This window comes from Patella vulgata, chromosome 1, assembly GCF_932274485.2.
Source record: "Patella vulgata chromosome 1, xgPatVulg1.2, whole genome shotgun sequence".
NCBI classification, from domain to species: domain Eukaryota; kingdom Metazoa; phylum Mollusca; class Gastropoda; family Patellidae; genus Patella; species Patella vulgata.
This window is the reverse complement of record NC_065879.2, coordinates 66,689,379-66,712,313: the sequence shown is the minus strand read 5'-3', so window position 1 is coordinate 66,712,313 and position 22,935 is coordinate 66,689,379. Positions and strand designations below refer to the sequence as shown.

At 30.7% G+C, this 22,935-nt stretch overlaps 1 long non-coding RNA gene across 1 annotated transcript; it reads left to right on the top strand.

Annotated features, from left to right (window-relative positions):
- The first annotated feature begins 956 nt into the window (after window positions 1-956).
- Window positions 957-22,217, top strand: LOC126808444 (uncharacterized). Its single transcript, XR_007674640.2, has 3 exons — window positions 957-1,071; window positions 21,702-21,761; window positions 22,174-22,217. It is a non-coding gene; the product is annotated as an uncharacterized LOC126808444 (long non-coding RNA).
- The last annotated feature ends 718 nt before the right edge of the window (window positions 22,218-22,935 follow it).

Sequence of the window (22,935 nt, the reverse complement as noted above, 5' to 3'; positions counted from 1 at the left end):
GCGAGAGCGAGAGCAATGGGGTTTAACGTCCACTCGACACAAACTAGGTCATTTCGGGACTAACATATGGTTCAATTATTTCCATAATTCGCTTGCGCGTAGGGGTCTTTAGCCGTGGGAGGAAACCGGGGGACCCGGAGAAAACCCACGAGGTTGGACAGGCGACCCTACTCCTTGTCACGTACAACCGGGAAATCGAAACCACACGTGCTAACCATTCAGCCATCCAACCCCCCGTTTCATTTTGGAATTAATTTAGTTTGGTGCTAAAATTGACAAACACAACGCGCCCCAACTGCCTTTCCTTTATATTGGAGCCATGATGGATCAGTCAGCAACACTAATTGGGAGGTCTAGGGTTCGATTCGTGTGTTGGTCGAGAACGTTCCTTGTAATATTCTAACGTGGTGCAAGAAAGGGGTACTGACAAGGGAAGAAAAACACAAAAGAGCCCCGATAGTTTCAATTCAATAACAATAGGCGTCAACGTCGGTGTCCGGACAATATGTGTTAAAACCGATTTCATTTTTATTCATATCGCTTCTTTTTCTGTAGTGTTAATTGTGCATTTTGTTTTTTTTAGGTTCCCAAATTTCTGTCAACCTAACTCTAGGGATAAGCACTTATACGATATAATTATTTATGATTTTTGTTTCCAATGATCCGACGACCCGAAATCAGTTTGATAATCACCCATTTATTCATTAAAAAGCGCAAATTAATGTGCATTTTGTTTGAAGTTCCATGTATCTATTTATCTACAGATCTTCACCCTAAGCTTGTAGGTACAAAACCGCATTTTATGTTCACCGAGGCGAGACGATTCGGAGCAGGTATTGTTGTTACAGTTGGGTGGATTATAAAAGAATGCATTATTAAAGACGAGATTAGATGATGAGAGCTGATCAAGAGAAATATTACGGCATCTTTTCATTCGTTAATCACCCACTAATAAACTGTTTCAATTCAACATTGAAGGTCGTAAAAGGACGTCTTTTATTTATAAGTTGAAATAAAACGTCTTTCAATTCTGGACGGGAGGCATTAAATCAGGATTTCGTCTGTGGTGCGGTGAGTAAACAAACTCTTAGTATTAACCATTTTATATTGTCATCGTTATTGGGTCTTTTTTTTACTAAGATAAAATTTTACATACTGGTCGGCAGCCGAATTGCACTCTGCTGTTAAGATCACTGACACTGGTACACATATCCAAATAATTATAAAGCGGTATGAAAGGTACAGCAAGTCAGATTGTCTACATATTGTTCACATAGTCAAGCATGGTGTTAGTTAAGTTCATCTAAGTATTAAATAAAACTCACCGAAGAATATGCTGACTTGTATGAAAATGATAGGAGAATTATTATTACTCTATTTATCACAGACCGGTAATGATGGCGGGGGTGGAATCAAAAGAAATCAATGTAATCTTTAAATGGCCATAACCTAAGTTAGACCTGGTTAATATGAATAATCTTTTGACAAAAAAAAAAAAAATAAAAAAATAAAAAATTGTTAATAAAAGTAGTTTTCATTGATCAACGTCATTACTTGGAGCCAAAATCTAATAAGTGTGATAAAACTTAAAATTCAGCGCCATAAAAATGTATGTAGTACTATTTACGAATAACCCCAATGGCCTATCCCCAGGTACAAAGTAAGGACTAGGGGGCGTTGACCGTGTGAATACTTAATTGTGAGATTGACGAGATTGTATTCAGTTTCCATTAGCAGCCAATATTGCTAATATTTTTATGAGAAGCACGGTAATAGATGACAGCCAATACTGATTAGCTTGTAGCCAGTTTTTCATAGAGTCTTATAGCGCTAATATTACAATCTATATAATAAGCACTTACTAGATACCAGGAAATATTGAATATTTAATTGTAAGGTCGGATTTAAATATTAATGATATTGTATTCAGTTTCTCAAAACTCCTGTAGTATTAATATTTTATATAATAAGAATGTAATAGATACCAGCAGATATTTAATTGTGAGAAGGGCGATCACTATTAATAGACATGCATACACATTTGTGAGACTTTATTATCTAAATATTGATGAGATTGTATTCTGTTTCCCCAAGAATCTTATAGTGCTAACATTTCATATACTAAGCAAATACTAGATACCAGCAAAATGGTGAATATTTAATTGGGAGATCTTATCTGAATATTGATCATATTGTAGTTAGTTTCCCCTGGCATTTTTATGATGCGAATATTTTATAAAATAAGCACGTAATAGATACCAGCAAATACTGAATGTTTAATTGTAAGGCCGAATCTAAATATTGATGATATTATGTTCAGTTTCTTCTAGCATCCTATAGTGCTAATATTTCATATAATAAGCACGTAATAGATACTATCAAATATTGAATATTAAATTGTTAGACCGAATCTAAATATTGATGACAATGTATTCAGTTTCTTCTAGCATCTTATAGCGCTAATATTTCATATAATAAGCACGTTATAGATACAAGCAACTACTGAATATTTAATTGTGAGACGATATCTAAATATTGGTGAGATTGTATTCAGTTTACCCTAGCATCTTATAGTGCTAATATCTCATATAAAAAGCACGTAATAGATACCAGCAAATACTGAATATTTAATTTTGAAACCGAATCTAAATATTGATGAGATTGTATTCGGTTTCCCATAGCATCTTATAGTGCTAATATCTCATACAATATGCACATAATAGATACCAGCAAATATTGAATATTTAATTTTAAGGTCGTAGTTATTTGTAGACCATATTTAAATATGGATGATTTAGTATTCAGTTTTCCCTAGCATCTTATAGTGCTAATATTACATATACTAAGCACGTAATAGACACCAGCAAATACCAAATATGTAATTGTAAGGTCGAATCTAAATATTGGTAACACTGTATTCAGGTTCTTTTGCATCTTATAGGGCTAACATTTCATGTAATAAGCACGTAATAGATACCTGCAAATACCTAATAATTTATTGTATGGTCAAATCTACCAGAACATACCAAATATGTAATTGTAAGGCCGAATCTATATATTGGTAACACTGTAGTCAGTTTCCCCTAGCATCTTATAGGGCTAACATTTCATGTAATAAGCACGTAATAGATATCTAAATATTGATGAGACAGTATTCAGTTTCTCCTAGCATCTTATAGTGCTAATATTTCATATAATAAGCACGTAATAGATACCATAAAATACTGAATATTTAATTGTGAAACCGAATCTAAATATGGATGGGACAGTATTCAGTTTCCTCTAGCATCTTATAGTGCTAATATATTATATAACAACCACGTAACACATGCTGAATATCTAATTCAGAGACGATATCTAAATATTGATGAGATTGTATTAAGTTTCCCTTAGCATCTTAAAGTGCTAATATTTTATATACTCTTCAAAAAAAGTAGGGGATATTGAAATGCAAATACCCATGCAGGTTGTGATATGATTAAATAGTCATGGACACTGGACATGCTTTGAGGGTATGTTCACAGATGAAGAACTTATCGCCCCAACATAACCACTGAGCTGCACATGCGACACGCAATAGCGCCATGCACGTGGGAGGGGTTCATTGTCAAATTTGACACTTCAAGGAAGGGTTGATGAAAACTGCCGCGTGCTGGTTTATCCTACCCGTGCTTGCTTTCCTATCGGTTCTTCCATAAGATTTACTGTTTAGCGTAACTTTGCTTTAGTGTGTTACGTTTAATTTGATCGAGAGACGTGTTCGTCGACGTCAACGTCAACAGACAATACTTCAAGAATTGGTCGTGGCACTGCAAGAGGAGTGGCCTAGATTGCCCCAAATCCTGATTGGACGGTTGATTAGGAGCATGCCACGGCGAATTGCTGAATGTCTGAGGAATGTCTGAGCAATTACTCAAAAACGTCCATTTTCACTTTTGACAGTGTATCTCTTTGCGAGTGAAATGGGGCCGTCAGATAAGCCACCCATATGAACAGTTTATATTCATGTGTAGGCAATTGGCCTGTTATTAACACACACTGGATATCTGTGATAAAAACATCAGTGGATTTCCGCAGTTTTGTATTGAAGAGTATATAATAAGCACGTAATAGATAAGCCACTTTCCCCTAGCATCTTATAGTGCTAATATATCACTTAATAAACACGTAATAGATACCAGCAAATACTGAATATTTAATTGTGAGGCGATATCTAAATATTGATGAGACAGTACTCAGTTTCCCCTAGCATCTTATAGTGCTAATATTGACATATAATAAGCACGTAATAAATACCAGCAAATATTGAATATTTAATTTTAAAGCCGAATTTATTTGTAGAACTTAACTAAATATAGATGATTTAGTATTCAGTTTCCCCTAGCATCTTATAGTGCTAATATTTCATATAATAAGCACGTAATAGATACCAGCAAATATTGAATATTTAATTGTAAGGCCGAATTTATTTGTAGATCTTATCTGAATATGGATGACTTAGTATTCAGTTTCCCCTAACATCTTATAGTGCTAATATATCACTTAATAAGCACGTAATAAATACCAGCAAATACTGAATATTTAATTGTGGGGCGATATCTAAATATTGATGAGACAGTACTCAGTTTCCCCTAGCATCTTATAGTGCTAATATTTCAAATAATAAGCACGTAATAGAAACCAGCAAATACTGAATATTTAATTTTAAGGCCGAATTCATTTGTAGAACTTATCTAAATATAGATGACTCAGTATTCAGTTTCCCCTAGCATCTTATAGTGCTAATATATCACTTAATAAGCACGTAATAGATACCAGCAAATACTGAATAATTAATTGTGGGACGATATCTAAATATTGATGAGACAGTACTCAGTTTCCCCTAGCATCTTATAGTGCTAATATTTCATATAATAAGCACGTAATAGATACCAGCAAATACTAAATAGTTTAATTGTAAGGCCGAATTTATTTGTAGACCTTATCTAAATATAGATGACTTAGTATTCAGTTTCCTCTAGCATCTTATAGTGCTAATATATCACTTAATAAGCATGTAATAGATACCAGCAAATACTGAATATTTAATTGTGAGGCGATATCTAAACATTGATGCGACAGTATTCAGTTTCTCCTAGCATCTTATAGTGCTAATATTTCATATAATAAGCACGTAATAGATACCAGCAAATACTGAATATTTAATTTTATGGCCGAATTTAGATGACTTATTATTCAGTTTCCCCTAGCATCTTATAGTACTAATATATCACTTAATAAGCACGTAACAGATACCAGCAAATACTGAATATTTAATTGTGAGACGATATCTAAATATTGATGAGACAGTACTCAATTTCCCCTAGCATCTTATAGTGCTAATATTTCATATAATAAGCACGTAATAGATACCAGCAAATACTGAATATTTAATTGTAAGGCCGAATTTATTTGTAGACCTTATCTAAACATGGATGACTTAGTATTGAGTTTCAGTTAATAAGCACGTAATAGATACCTGGGGCCTGTTTCACAAAATTTTAACTAGGATAAAATCCAAATTTTAGTAATTTGATTGGATAATATTAGATTGATTTTAGTACTTAGCCATTCAAAATTTGGATTTTATCTTTTGTTAAAATTTCGTGAAACAGGGCCCAGAACTTTTTTAAATATAGATGACTTAGTATTCAGTTTCCCCTGCTAATATATCACTTAATAAGCACGTAATTGATACCAGCAAATGCTGAATATTTAATTGTGAGGCGATATCTAAATATTGATGAGATTTTACAGAGTTTCCCCTGGCATCTTATAGTGCTAACATTTCACATAATAAGCACGTAATAGATACCAGCAAATACTGAATATTTAATTGTGAGGCGATATCTAAATATTGATGAGATTGTATTCAATTTCCTCTAGCATCTTATAGTGCTAATATCTCACATAATAGATACCAGCAAATACTAAATATTTAATTCCGAGACGATATGTAAATATTGATGAGACAGTTTTCAGTTTCTTCTAGCATATTATAATGTTAATATTTTATATAATAAGCGCGTAAATAGATACCAGTTAAAATATTGAATATTTAATTGTATTGCCGAATCTATTTGTAAATCTTATCTAAATATGGATGACTTAGTATTCAGTTTCCCCTAGCATCTTATAGTGCTAATATTTGAAATCATAAGCACATAACAGATACCAGCAAATGTCGAATATTTAATTGTAAGGTCGAATCTAGACATTGATAATATTGTATTCAATTTCTCCCAGCATCTTGTAGTGCTAATACTTTTTTTTATAATAAGCACGTAATAGATACCAGCAAATACTTAATATTTAATTGTGAAACCGAATCTAAATATTGATGACTTGTATTCAGTTTCTACTACCGTCTGATAACAGCATACATTGATTTGTTTTTACAATTTTTAAAGTGAAATATGTCATTAATGAGTTTATTGTAAGTTAATCACGTCTGGCAATTAGCGTTTTAATCAATCATTATCCACACCGTCTTGTGGTAACTATCCAAATCTTCTTTATAGCTAACTTTATAACTAGCATCTTATAGTGCTACTATTTCATATAATAAGCACGTAATAGATACCAGCAAATACTGAATATTTAAATTTAAGGCAGAATTTATTTGTAGAACTTATCTAAATATAGATGACTTGGTATTCAGTTTCCTCTAGCATCTTATAGTGCTAATATATCACTTAATAAGCACGTAATAGATACAAGCAAATACTGAATATTTAATTGTGAGGCGATATCTAAATATTGATGAGACAGTATTCAGTTTCTCCTAGCATCTTATAGTGCTAATATTTCATATAATAAGCACGTAATAGATACCAGCAAATACTGAATATTTAATTGTGAGACGATATCTTAATATTGATGAGACAGTATTCAGTTTCTTCTAGCATCTTATAGTGCTAATATTTTATATAATAAGCACGTAATAGATACCAGCAAACGCTGAATATTTATTTTTAAGGCCGAATTTATTTGTAGAACTTATCTAAATATAGATGACTTAGTATTCAGTTTCCCCTAGCATCTTATAGTGCTAATATATCACTTAATAAGCACGTGATAGATACCAGCAAATACTGAATATTTAATTGTGGGACGATATCTAAATATTGATGAGACAGTACTCAGTTTCCCCTAGCATCTTATAGTGCTAATATTTCATATAATAAGCACGTAATAGATACCAGCAAATACTAAATAGTTTAATTGTAAGGCCGAATTTATTTGTAGACCTTATCTACATATGGATGACTTAGTATTCAGTTTCCCCTAGCATCTTATAGTGCTAATATTTGAAATCATAAGCACATAACAGATACCAGCAAATGCCGAATATTTAACTGTAAGGTCGAATCTAGACATTGATAATATTGTATTCAATTTCTCCCAGCATCTTGTAGTGCTAATATTTTTTTTTATAATAAGCACGTAATAGATACCAGCAAATACTGAATATTTAATTGTGAAACCGAATCTAAATATTGATGACTTGTATTCAGTTTCTACTACCGTCTTATAGTGCTAATATATCACGTAATAGATACCAGCAAATATCTAAACATTGATGAGACAGTATTCAGTTTCACCTAGCATCTTATAGTGCTAATATTTCATATAATAAGCACGTAATAGATACCAGCAAATACTGAATATTTAATTGTAAGGCCGAATTTATTTGTAGACCTTATCTAAACATGGATGACTTAGTATTCAGTTTCAGTTAATAAGCACGTAATAGATACCTGTGGCCTGTTTCACAAAATTTTAACTAGTAATTTGATTGGATAATATTAGATTGATTTTAGTACTTAGCCAATCAAAATTTGGATTTTATCTTTTGTTAAAATTTCGTGAAACAGGGCCCAGAACTTATTTAAATATAGATGACTTAGTATTCAGTTTCCCCTGCTAATATATCACTTAATAAGCACGTAATTGATACCAGCAAATGCTGAATATTTAATTGTGAGGCGATATCTAAATATTGATGAGGTTTTACAGAGTTTCCCCTGGCATCTTATAGTGCTAACATTTCACATAATAAGCACGTAATAGATACCAGCAAATACTGAATATTTAATTGTGAGGCGATATCTAAATATTGATGAGATTGTATTCAATTTCCCCTAGCATCTTATAGTGCTAATATCTCACATAATAGATACCAGCAAATACGAAATATTTAATTCCGAGACGATATGTAAATATTGATGAGACAGTTTTCAGTTTCTTCTAGCATATAATAATGTTAATATTTTATATAATAAGCGCGTAAATAGATACCAGTTAAAATATTGAATATTTAATTGTATTGCCGAATCTATTTGTAAATCTTATCTAAATATGGATGACTTAGTATTCAGTTTCCCCGAGCATCTTATAGTGCTAATATTTGAAATCATAAGCACATAACAGATACCAGCAAATGCCGAATATTTAATTGTAAGGTCGAATCTAGACATTGATAATATTGTATTCAATTTCTCCCAGCATCTTGTAGTGCTAATATTTTTTTTTATAATAAGCACGTAATAGATACCAGCAAATACTGAATATTTAATTGTGAAACCGAATCTAAATATTGATGACTTGTATTCAGTTTCTACTACCGTCTTATAGTGCTAATTAAGGCCGAATTTATTTGTAGAACTTATCTAAATATAGATGACTTAGTATTCAGTTTCCCCTAGCATCTTATAGTGCCAATATATCACTTAATAAGCACGTAATAGATACCAGCAAATACTGAATATTTAATTGTGGGACGATATCTAAATATTGATGAGACAGTACTCAGTTTCCCCTAGCATCTTATAGTGCTAATATTTCATATAATAAGCACGTAATAGATACCAGCAAATACTGAATATTTAAATTTAAGGCAGAATTTATGTGTAGAACTTATCTAAATATAGATGACTTAGGAATCAGTTTTCCCTAGCATCTTATAGTGCTAATATATCACTTAATAAGCACGTAATAGATACAAGCAAATACTAAATATTTTAATTGTGAGGCGATATCTAAATATTGACGAGACAGTATTCAGTTTCTGCTAGCATCTTATAGTGCTAATATTTCATATAATAAGCACGTAATAGATATCAGCAAATACTGAATTTATTTATAGAACTGATCAAAATATATTTGACTTAGTATTGAGTTTCCCCTAGCATCTTATAGTGCTAATATATCACTTAATAAGCACGTAATAGATACAAGCAAATACTAAATATATTAATTGTGAGGCGATATCTAAATATTGATGAGACATTATTCAATTTCTCCTAGCATCGTATAGTGCTAATATTTCATATAATAAGCACGTAATAGATACCAGCAAATACTGAATTTATTTATAGAACTGATCTAAATATATATGACTTAGTATTCAGTTTCCCCTAGCATCTTATAGTGCTAATATCTCACATAATAAGCACGTAATAGATACCAGCAAATACTGAATATTTAATTGTGAGGCGATATCTAAACATTGATGAGACAGTATTCAGTTTCCCCTAGCATCTTATAGTGCTAATATCTCACATAATAAGCACGTAATAGATACCAGCAAATACTGAATATTTAATTGTGAGACGTTATCTAAATATTGATGAGACAGTATTCAGTTTCTCCTAGCAAATTATAGTGCTAATATTTTATATAATAAGCGCGTAAATAGATACCAGCTAATATTGAATATGTAATTGTATGGCCGAATCTATTTGTAAATCTTATCTAAATATGGATGACATAGTATTCAGTTTCCCCTAGCATCTTATAGTGCTAATATATCACTTAATAAGCACGTAATAGATACAAACAAATACTAAATATATTAATTGTGAGGCGATATCTAAATATTGATGAGACATTATTCAATTTCTCCTAGCATCTTATAGTGCTAATATTTCATATAATAAGCACGTAATAGATACCAGCAAATACTGAATATTTAATTGTGAGACGATATCTTAATATTGATGAGACAGTATTCAGTTTCTCCTAGCATCTTATAGTGCTAATATTTCATATAATAAGCACGTAATAGATACCAGCAAATACTGAATATTTAAATTTAAGGCAGAATTTATTTGTAGAACTTATCTAAATATAGATGACTTAGTATTCAGTTTCCCCTAGCATCTTATAGTGCTAATATATCACTTAATAAGCACGTAATAGATACCAGCAAATACTGAATATTTAAATGTGGGACGATATCTAAATATTGATGAGACAGTACTCAGTTTCCCCTAGCATCTTATAGTGCTAATATTTCATATAATAAGCACGTAATAGATACCAGCAAATACTAAATAGTTTAATTGTAAGGCCGAATTTATTTGTAGACCTTATCTAAATATGGATGACTTAGTTTTCAGTTTCCCCTAGCATCTTATAGTGCTAATATATCACTTAATAAGCACGTAATAGATACCAGCAAATACTGAATATTTAATTGTGAGGCGATATCTAAACATTGATGAGACAGTATTCAGTTTCTCCTATCATCTTATAGTGCTAATATTTCATATAATAAGCACGTAATAGATACCAGCAAATACTGAATATTTAATTGTCAGGCGATATCTAAATATTGATGAGACAGTATTCAGTTTCTCCTAGCATCTTATAGTGCTAATATTTCATATAATAAGCACGTAATAGATACCAGCAAATACTGAATTTATTTATAGAACTGATCTAAATATATATGACTTAGTATTCAGTTTCTCCTAGCATCTTATAGTGCTAATATATCACTTAATAAGCACGTAATAGATACAAGCAAATACTAAATATATTAATTGTGAGGCGATATCTAAATATTGATGAGACAGTATTCAGTTTCTCCTAGCATCTTATAGTGCTAATATTTCATATAATAAGCACGTAATAGATACCAGCAAATACTGAATTTATTTATAGAACTGATCTAAATATATATGACTTAATATTCAGTTTCCCCTAGCATCTTATAGTGCTAATATCTCACATAATAAGCACGTAATAGATACCGGCAAATACTGAATATTTAATTGTGGGACGTTATCTAAATATTGATGAGACAGTATTCAGTTTCTCCTAGCATACTATAGTGCTAATATTTTATATAATAAGCGCGTAAATAGATACCAGCTAATATTGAATATTTAATTGTATGGCCGAATCTTTTTGTAAATCTTATCTAAATATGGATGACTTAGTATTCAGTTTCCCCTAGCATCTTATAGTGCTAATATATCACTTAATAAGCACGTAATAGATACAAACAGATACTAAATATATTAATTGTGAGGCGATATCTAAATATTGATGAGACATTATTCAATTTCTCCTAGCATCTTATAGTGCTAATATTTCATATAATAAGCACATAATAGATACCAGCAAATACTGAATATTTAATTGTGAGACGATATCTTAATATTGATGAGACAGTATTCAGTTTCTCCTAGCATCTTATAGTGCTAATATTTCATATAATAAGCACGTAATAGATACCAGCAAATACTGAATATTTAAATTTAAGGCAGAATATATTTGTAGAACTTATCTAAATATAGATGACTTAGTATTCAGTTTCCCCTAGCATCTTATAGTGCTAATATATCACTTAATAAGCACGTAATAGATACCAGCAAATACTGAATATTTAATTGTGGGACGATATCTAAATATTGATAAGACAGTACTCAGTTTCCCCTAGCATCTTATAGTGCTAATATTTCATATAATAAGCACGTAATAGATACCAGCAAATACTAAATAGTTTAATTGTAAGGCCGAATTTATTTGTGGACCTCATCTAAATATGGATGACTTAGTTTTCAGTTTCCCCTAGCATCTTATAGTGCTAATATATCACTTAATAAGCACGTAATAGATACCAGCAAATACTGAATATTTAATTGTGAGGCGATATCTAAACATTGATGAGACAGTATTCAGTTTCTCCTAACATCTTATAGTGCTAATATTTCATATAATAAGCACGTAATAGATACCAGCAAATACTGAATATTTAATTGTGAGGCGATATCTAAATATTGATGAGACAGTATTCAGTTTCTCCTAGCATCTTATAGTGCTAATATTTCATATAATAAGCACGTAATAGATACCAGCAAATACTGAATTTATTTATAGAACTGATCTAAATATATATGACTTAGTATTCAGTTTCTCCTAGCATCTTATAGTGCTAATATATCACTTAATAAGCACGTAATAGATACAAGCAAATACTAAATATATTAATTGTGAGGCGATATCTAAATATTGATGAGACAGTATTCAGTTTCTCCTAGCATCTTATAGTGCTAATATTTCATATAATAAGCACGTAATAGATACCAGCAAATACTGAATTTATTTATAGAACTGATCTAAATATATATGACTTAATATTCAGTTTCCCCTAGCATCTTATAGTGCTAATATCTCACATAATAAGCACGTAATAGATACCGGCAAATACTGAATATTTAATTGTGGGACGTTATCTAAATATTGATGAGACAGTATTCAGTTTCTCCTAGCATACTATAGTGCTAATATTTTATATAATAAGCGCGTAAATAGATACCAGCTAATATTGAATATTTAATTGTATGGCCGAATCTTTTTGTAAATCTTATCTAAATATGGATGACTTAGTATTCAGTTTCCCCTAGCATCTTATAGTGCTAATATATCACTTAATAAGCACGTAAAAGATACAAACAAATACTAAATATATTAATTGTGAGGCGATATCTAAATATTGATGAGACATTATTCAATTTCTCCTAGCATCTTATAGTGCTAATATTTCATATAATAAGCACGTAATAGATACCAGCAAATACTGAATATTTAATTGTGAGACGATATCTTAATATTGATGAGACAGTATTCAGTTTCTCCTAGCATCTTATAGTGCTAATATTTCATATAATAAGCACGTAATAGATACCAGCAAATACTGAATATTTAAATTTAAGGCAGAATTTATTTGTAGAACTTATCTAAATATAGATGACTTAGTATTCAGTTTCCCCTAGCATCTTATAGTGCTAATATATCACTTAATAAGCACGTAATAGATACCAGCAAATACTGAATATTTAATTGTGGGACGATATCTAAATATTGATGAGACAGTACTCAGTTTCCCCTAGCATCTTATAGTGCTAATATTTCATATAATAAGCACGTAATAGATACCAGCAAATACTAAATAGTTTAATTGTAAGGCCGAATTTATTTGTAGACCTTATCTAAATATGGATGACTTAGTTTTCAGTTTCCCCTAGCATCTTATAGTGCTAATATATCACTTAATAAGCACGTAATAGATACCAGCAAATACTGAATATTTAATTGTGAGGCGATATCTAAACATTGATGAGACAGTATTCAGTTTCTCCTAGCATCTTATAGTGCTAATATTTCATATAATAAGCACGTAATAGATACCAGCAAATACTGAATATTTAATTGTCAGGCGATATCTAAATATTGATGAGACAGTATTCAGTTTCTCCTAGCATCTTATAGTGCTAATATTTCATATAATAAGCACGTAATAGATACCAGCAAATACTGAATTTATTTATAGAACTGATCTAAATATATATGACTTAGTATTCAGTTTCTCCTAGCATCTTATAGTGCTAATATATCACTTAATAAGCACGTAATAGATACAAGCAAATACTAAATATATTAATTGTGAGGCGATATCTAAATATTGATGAGACAGTATTCAGTTTCTCCTAGCATCTTATAGTGCTAATATTTCATATAATAAGCACGTAATAGATACCAGCAAATACTGAATTTATTTATAGAACTGATCTAAATATATATGACTTAATATTCAGTTTCCCCTAGCATCTTATAGTGCTAATATCTCACATAATAAGCACGTAATAGATACCGGCAAATACTGAATATTTAATTGTGGGACGTTATCTAAATATTGATGAGACAGTATTCAGTTTCTCCTAGCATACTATAGTGCTAATATTTTATATAATAAGCGCGTAAATAGATACCAGCTAATATTGAATATTTAATTGTATGGCCGAATCTTTTTGTAAATCTTATCTAAATATGGATGACTTAGTATTCAGTTTCCCCTAGCATCTTATAGTGCTAATATATCACTTAATAAGCACGTAATAGATACAAACAGATACTAAATATATTAATTGTGAGGCGATATCTAAATATTGATGAGACATTATTCAATTTCTCCTAGCATCTTATAGTGCTAATATTTCATATAATAAGCACATAATAGATACCAGCAAATACTGAATATTTAATTGTGAGACGATATCTTAATATTGATGAGACAGTATTCAGTTTCTCCTAGCATCTTATAGTGCTAATATTTCATATAATAAGCAAGTAATAGATACCAGCAAATACTGAATATTTAAATTTAAGGCAGAATATATTTGTAGAACTTATCTAAATATAGATGACTTAGTATTCAGTTTCCCCTAGCATCTTATAGTGCTAATATATCACTTAATAAGCACGTAATAGATACCAGCAAATACTGAATATTTAATTGTGGGACGATATCTAAATATTGATGAGACAGTACTCAGTTTCCCCTAGCATCTTATAGTGCTAATATTTCATATAATAAGCACGTAATAGATACCAGCAAATACTAAATAGTTTAATTGTAAGGCCGAATTTATTTGTGGACCTCATCTAAATATGGATGACTTAGTTTTCAGTTTCCCCTAGCATCTTATAGTGCTAATATATCACTTAATAAGCACGTAATAGATACCAGCAAATACTGAATATTTAATTGTGAGGCGATATCTAAACATTGATGAGACAGTATTCAGTTTCTCCTAGCATCTTATAGTGCTAATATTTCATATAATAAGCACGTAATAGATACCAGCAAATACTGAATATTTAATTGTCAGGCGATATCTAAATATTGATGAGACAGTATTCAGTTTCTCCTAGCATCTTATAGTGCTAATATTTCATATAATAAGCACGTAATAGATACCAGCAAATACTGAATTTATTTATAGAACTGATCTAAATATATATGACTTAGTATTCAGTTTCCCCTAGCATCTTATAGTGCTAATATCTCACATAATAAGCACGTAATAGATACCAGCAAATACTGAATATTTAATTGTGAGACGTTATTTAAATATAGATGAGACAGTATTCAGTTTCTCCTAGCATATTATAGTGCTAATATTTTATATAATAAGCGCGTAAATAGATACCAGCTAATATTGAATATTTAATTGTATGGCCGAATCTATTTGTAAATCTTATCTAAATATGGATGACTTAGTATTCAGTTTCCCCTAGCATCTTATAGTGCTAATATATGAAATAATAAGCACATAAAAGATACCAGCAAATGCCGAATATTTAATTGCAAGGTCGAATCTAAACATTGATAATATTGTATTCAATTTCTCCCAGCATCTTGAAGTGCTAATATTTTTTTTATAATAAGCACGTAATAAATACCAGCAAATACTGAATATTTAATTGTGAAACCGAATCTAAATATTGATGACTTGTATTCAGTTTCTCCTAGCGTCTGATAACCGGATATATTGAATATTTAATTGTAAGGCCTATTCAGTGCTGTGTTATAGAATGACTTTTTAAAATTACGAATCGTGATAACAAAAATACGAATGATATAACTGTAAATATATTAATGATTTTAACATAATGTTTGATCTACTAATTCTTACCCCTCATTTTTAGTCAACCCTTTGTAGTATCCCTTTAAGATGTCGTGGGTGGTTCGTACCAGTAACTCACCGTGAAATGATAATGTTCAATATCTGCCATCCATCCCTATATATGGTCAGTTGACTGTTTCAACTTTAAATTTCGTGTCATCTTATAGTGCCAATATATCACTTAATAAGCACGTAAAAGATACAAACAAATACTAAATATATTAATTGTGAGGCGATATCTAAATATTGATGAGACATTATTCAATTTCTCCTAGCATCTTATAGTGCTAATATTTCATATAATAAGCACGTAATAGATACCAGCAAATACTGAATATTTAATTGTGAGACGATATCTTAATATTGATGAGACAGTATTCAGTTTCTCCTAGCATCTTATAGTGCTAATATTTCATATAATAAGCACGTAATAGATACCAGCAAATACTGAATATTTAAATTTAAGGCAGAATTTATTTGTAGAACTTATCTAAATATAGATGACTTAGTATTCAGTTTCCCCTAGCATCTTATAGTGCTAATATATCACTTAATAAGCACGTAATAGATACCAGCAAATACTGAATATTTAATTGTGGGACGATATCTAAATATTGATGAGACAGTACTCAGTTTCCCCTAGCATCTTATAGTGCTAATATTTCATATAATAAGCACGTAATAGATACCAGCAAATACTAAATAGTTTAATTGTAAGGCCGAATTTATTTGTAGACCTTATCTAAATATGGATGACTTAGTTTTCAGTTTCCCCTAGCATCTTATAGTGCTAATATATCACTTAATAAGCACGTAATAGATACCAGCAAATACTGAATATTTAATTGTGAGGCGATATCTAAACATTGATGAGACAGTATTCAGTTTCTCCTAGCATCTTATAGTGCTAATATTTCATATAATAAGCACGTAATAGATACCAGCAAATACTGAATATCTAATTGTCAGGCGATATCTAAATATTGATGAGACAGTATTCAGTTTCTCCTAGCATCTTATAGTGCTAATATTTCATATAATAAGCACGTAATAGATACCAGCAAATACTGAATTTATTTATAGAACTGATCTAAATATATATGACTTAGTATTCAGTTTCTCCTAGCATCTTATAGTGCTAATATATCACTTAATAAGCACGTAATAGATACAAGCAAATACTAAATATATTAATTGTGAGGCGATATCTAAATATTGATGAGACAGTATTCAGTTTCTCCTAGCATCTTATAGTGCTAATATTTCATATAATAAGCACGTAATAGATACCAGCAAATACTGAATTTATTTATAGAACTGATCTAAATATATATGACTTAATATTCAGTTTCCCCTAGCATCTTATAGTGCTAATATCTCACATAATAAGCACGTAATAGATACCGGCAAATACTGAATATTTAATTGTGGGACGTTATCTAAATATTGATGAGACAGTATTCAGTTTCTCCTAGCATACTATAGTGCTAATATTTTATATAATAAGCGCGTAAATAGATACCAGCTAATATTGAATATTTAATTGTATGGCCGAATCTTTTTGTAAATCTTATCTAAATATGGATGACTTAGTATTCAGTTTCCCCTAGCATCTTATAGTGCTAATATATCACTTAATAAGCACGTAATAGATACAAACAGATACTAAATATATTAATTGTGAGGCGATATCTAAATATTGATGAGACATTATTCAATTTCTCCTAGCATCTTATAGTGCTAATATTTCATATAATAAGCACATAATAGATACCAGCAAATACTGAATATTTAATTGTGAGACGATATCTTAATATTGATGAGACAGTATTCAGTTTCTCCTAGCATCTTATAGTGCTAATATTTCATATAATAAGCAAGTAATAGATACCAGCAAATACTGAATATTTAAATTTAAGGCAGAATATATTTGTAGAACTTATCTAAATATAGATGACTTAGTATTCAGTTTCCCCTAGCATCTTATAGTGCTAATATATCACTTAATAAGCACGTAATAGATACCAGCAAATACTGAATATTTAATTGTGGGACGATATCTAAATATTGATGAGACAGTACTCAGTTTCCCCTAGCATCTTATAGTGCTAATATTTCATATAATAAGCACGTAATAGATACCAGCAAATACTAAATAGTTTAATTGTAAGGCCGAATTTATTTGTGGACCTCATCTAAATATGGATGACTTAGTTTTCAGTTTCCCCTAGCATCTTATAGTGCTAATATATCACTTAATAAGCACGTAATAGATACCAGCAAATACTGAATATTTAATTGTGAGGCGATATCTAAACATTGATGAGACAGTATTCAGTTTCTCCTAGCATCTTATAGTGCTAATATTTCATATAATAAGCACGTAATAGATACCAGCAAATACTGAATATTTAATTGTCAGGCGATATCTAAATATTGATGAGACAGTATTCAGTTTCTCCTAGCATCTTATAGTGCTAATATTTCATATAATAAGCACGTAATAGATACCAGCAAATACTGAATTTATTTATAGAACTGATCTAAATATATATGACTTAGTATTCAGTTTCCCCTAGCATCTTATAGTGCTAATATCTCACATAATAAGCACGTAATAGATACCAGCAAATACTGAATATTTAATTGTGAGACGTTATTTAAATATATGAGACAGTATTCAGTTTCTCCTAGCATATTATAGTGCTAATATTTTATATAATAAGCGCGTAAATAGATACCAGCTAATATTGAATATTTAATTGTATGGCCGAATCTATTTGTAAATCTTATCTAAATATGGATGACTTAGTATTCAGTTTCCCCTAGCATCTTATAGTGCTAATATATGAAATAATAAGCACATAAAAGATACCAGCAAATGCCGAATATTTAATTGCAAGGTCGAATCTAAACATTGATAATATTGTATTCAATTTCTCCCAGCATCTTGAAGTGCTAATATTTTTTTTATAATAAGCACGTAATAAATACCAGCAAATACTGAATATTTAATTGTGAAACCGAATCTAAATATTGATGACTTGTATTCAGTTTCTCCTAGCGTCTGATAACCGCATATATTGAATATTTAATTGTAAGGCCTATTCAGTGCTGTGTTATAGAATGACTTTTTAAAATTACGAATCGTGATAACAAAAATACGAATGATATAACTGTAAATATATTAATGATTTTAACATAATGTTTGATCTACTAATTCTTACCCCTCATTTTTAGTCAACACTTTGTAGTATCCCTTTTGTAGGTGGGTGGTTCGTACCAGTAACTCACCGTGAAATGATAATGTTCAATATCTGCCATCCATCCCTATATATGGCCAGTTGACTGTTTCAACTTTAAATTTCGTGTCATCTTAAGAGTTATTGTTAATTGATTTGTTTTTACAATGTTTAAAGTGAAATATGTCATTAATGAGTTTATTGTAAGTTAATCACGTCTGGCAATTAGCGTTTTAATCAATCATTATCCACACCGTCTTGTGGTAACTATCCAAATCTTCTTTATAGCTAACTTTATAACTATGTTATTTAAAATTTCAACTATCATTTTATCAATAAACACCATGGTTTTGATAATATGGAACTATGTATAAGAAATTTATTTTCGAAAAATCTCCTTATATCATATCATTCTTCTATGCACATTTCATGCGGGATTTTACGCTTGGATAGTTCAACAATTTTTTGTCTTTTTAAAAATCAAGCTATAATACCTCTGGCTTAAGGGCTGATTAATAACTTGATTTAACATTGAGATTGTCACCAATCAGCTGACGAGCTAATTGGGAACTATAATCATATGCAGGCGCATTGTTTGTAAAAATAATATTTAGTAAAAGCGAAATATGACGGATCCTTATTTATAATATGTCGATATTTCAGAAATTGTATCAGAACAATTGTTAATGCGAAACAAAATATCGCAATATATCGATATAATAGTTTATTGATAAAAGTACGATGTCGTTTGATCCAAGTCATTTTGAGAAGAGAAATCATAATTGACACGCTATAATCTTTAATATTTGAATTGTATGTCTTCTCCAGGCATATGTATTTGATTGTGCTTGTAAGATGTAAATTGCATTCCGTTTTATTTTTGTTATTGCACTGCATTAGTAAGTGGAGTTTGGAATCCATGAAATTATTGATCCAAAGAAATTGTCTGTGTTGGTATACGGGGCTTCGAGTATGTTGAATTATGGGAATTTTGACTAGTTGATATAAATACTGTCACTGGTAGAATACGATTGTGAAAGAAAGACATTTTGATGACAATAAAATGGAAAAATATGAAAATGAAATGAAATGGGGTTTAACGTTCTACTCCGACTGAGCTATTGAAGACGGGAATACGCCATAAAGTGTGCTTTGAGGGAAAATTTGTGTTTGTCCCGAAATGACCTACTTGTGTCGATTGGACGCTAAACCTCATCTTACTCCCCTCTGTAACATATTCTGTTTTAACACACATTTATCAGAGATTTAAAAAAAAAAAAAAAAAATAACAACTTCTTTTGTATAATGAGCATCCTGGGGCAAAAAAAAAAATAAAAAAAAGAAAAAAAAATCTTGTTGTCAATGTTACGGAAGGGTGGGCGTGACCTCCATCGTGTAAGGTCGATGCTCGAAGTCTGCTCGTCTTGAATGTATTGACGTCATCGAACATTAGTAGCTTGGTGTCGGATGATCAGATAAGATCTCAAAGTTACGATTAGAACATTATATCTTTTAACATGACGATGTAGTGTAGAAAATGTCTTTATTATTTTGTAAAGACCAACACACGTACCTCGTGTGTGTCATGAATGTCACCAAGTTAAATACAAGTTCTGTTGAAATGTGATTACAATATGTAATATGATTACGTAATTTAAGTTTGGGTGAAGTTTATAAAATATAAATCTACATTTTTTAAATACAAAATTTCCTAAAGTACAAGTCAGATTCTGCACGGGTCTCAGAAGTAAAAAAAACACAACAAATATTTGAATGTAAAGGGGGTTGTTATTATATAATGAAGCACAAAGCATTTTTTAAAGTCAAATTCTGCACGGATCTCAGAAGTAAAAAACCCCAACTATTTGAATGTAAAGGTGTTTGTTATTATGTAATGAAGCACATTCATGTAAAGCATTTTTTAAAAGAAGAATGAAAAAGATAGGATTATTATTATTTTATTTGACTAAGACATACAAAAATGGCGGTGTGAAATCTAGAGAAATCAATGCACACTTTAAATGACCATAGCGTGGAATTGGTCAGTTTTAAGTACAGTACTCAAAACTACTTGTGATGTGAGCCGATCAATTATGATGATGAAAATATAATTATTATATTAAGAAAATGTTTTAGCCTCGCTACGCTCGATTGTTCATTTATTCATATGAATGAAATGGGGTTTAACGTCCTACAGTTCTGCTCCGAACTGGGCTAATGAACCATATAACCCTAAACGCGTCTATATATGAAGTGGTGAAACATCAATATATCATCAATATACCACCAATATATCAGTCATATTACAAATAATACAAGATTCATATTACAAAACGAAATGAAATGTGGTTTTATGGCACGTCAGCACCCACCGGGCTATATTGCGCCAAAGATTCATATTACAAATAATATACCATCAGTATATTATCAATATGCCAACAATATATTATCAATATACCATTCGTATAACATCCATATTATAAACCTAGCATCAATATATCATCTGAATACCATCAATATATTAATTATTAAAATAATTTATCAATATACCATCAATGTATTATCAATAATCATCATTTATTACCAACCGGTTATCAAAAAAATATGCCATCAATATATTAATATCCATTATATTTATTGTATGGTTGTTATTTTTAAGGAAATCGAAGAGGCCGGACCACCATGTTTCCAACAGATGGCGAGAACCTCACTTCAAAAGGTAACTATTTATTTTATTGTATAATGCGTCTTTAACATTGATCTATTTCATTGGTATACGGATATCATCTGCTACTGTAAATACAAGTGAGACATAAAGTTGAATCACTGAAGAAAACTGGAAGTGGTATAAGATGTTTTTAACAGATGTTGACTTTAGTACATGTATTATACGATTCACTATTAACTGTTATGACTACATTTTAAGTACATATTCACCAGAGCGCACACCCTTCAAATAATCATAAACTTGCAATCTCTTCACCCCACCCCCCTTTCCGAAGTGCTAATTCACACCTAGCGACACCACTTACAGTTATAAATCGTTGAAAGAATTAAATGGATCCTTTAAATTAGATTTTGCGAATATATTTAAATTCCCAATCTTTAAGAATTTTCACCTTTATCTTTAGAACCAACTGCAGGAACATTTTTCATTGAAAACAGTGACGACAGTGCTCATTCCACAGTAACAATCACCAGTAAGTACAATTTAATGCCCGAAAATAATACTTGTGTTTACGGTTATTTGGCCAAAACAAAAGTGTCTATCGGTCGGATTAGGTATTTTAAGGGAAAGAACTTGCTGAATTATTAAATGAATAATTTTGTAAGCTACAATTTTTTTGCGTTACCAAGCCCAACTGCGTCACATATTATCCATCGCTATACCAATTGCTATATTAATCCATATGGATATTGTAATATAAAACTTTTTAGTCCTTCCACATCGACACAACTAAATATTCTTAGAAATTTACTTCGGGTCAGGACACGGGATTTTTCCTCATTTTCTAATCCAAACTCTCGTGAATTCCTCCAAGTACCAAAAATTTATTCAGACTGCGTTGCTGAAATTATTTTAGGGGTCAGCGATTTTGGCTCCATAAAAAGGTCCGCCAGGTAACCGTAAACACAGGTATTTTTGGAACCATTTGATTTGTTCAGGAATTACACTTCCACAAGTTGAACAATTAGTCGAGGTATTATTATACGTTGACAAAGAGAAGCATTAGTCTAGGTATTAATAGTAAATTTGGTGAATACGCCGTCATATTTATTTCCGAGATAAAGGTGTTTCAACCACTTTTAAATTGTCTGAAAGCTAAATATTTGTTGGGTTAGCTGAAAGAATTATTGTTTGTAGAGCGATGACTGAGTTGTGACTTGTAAGG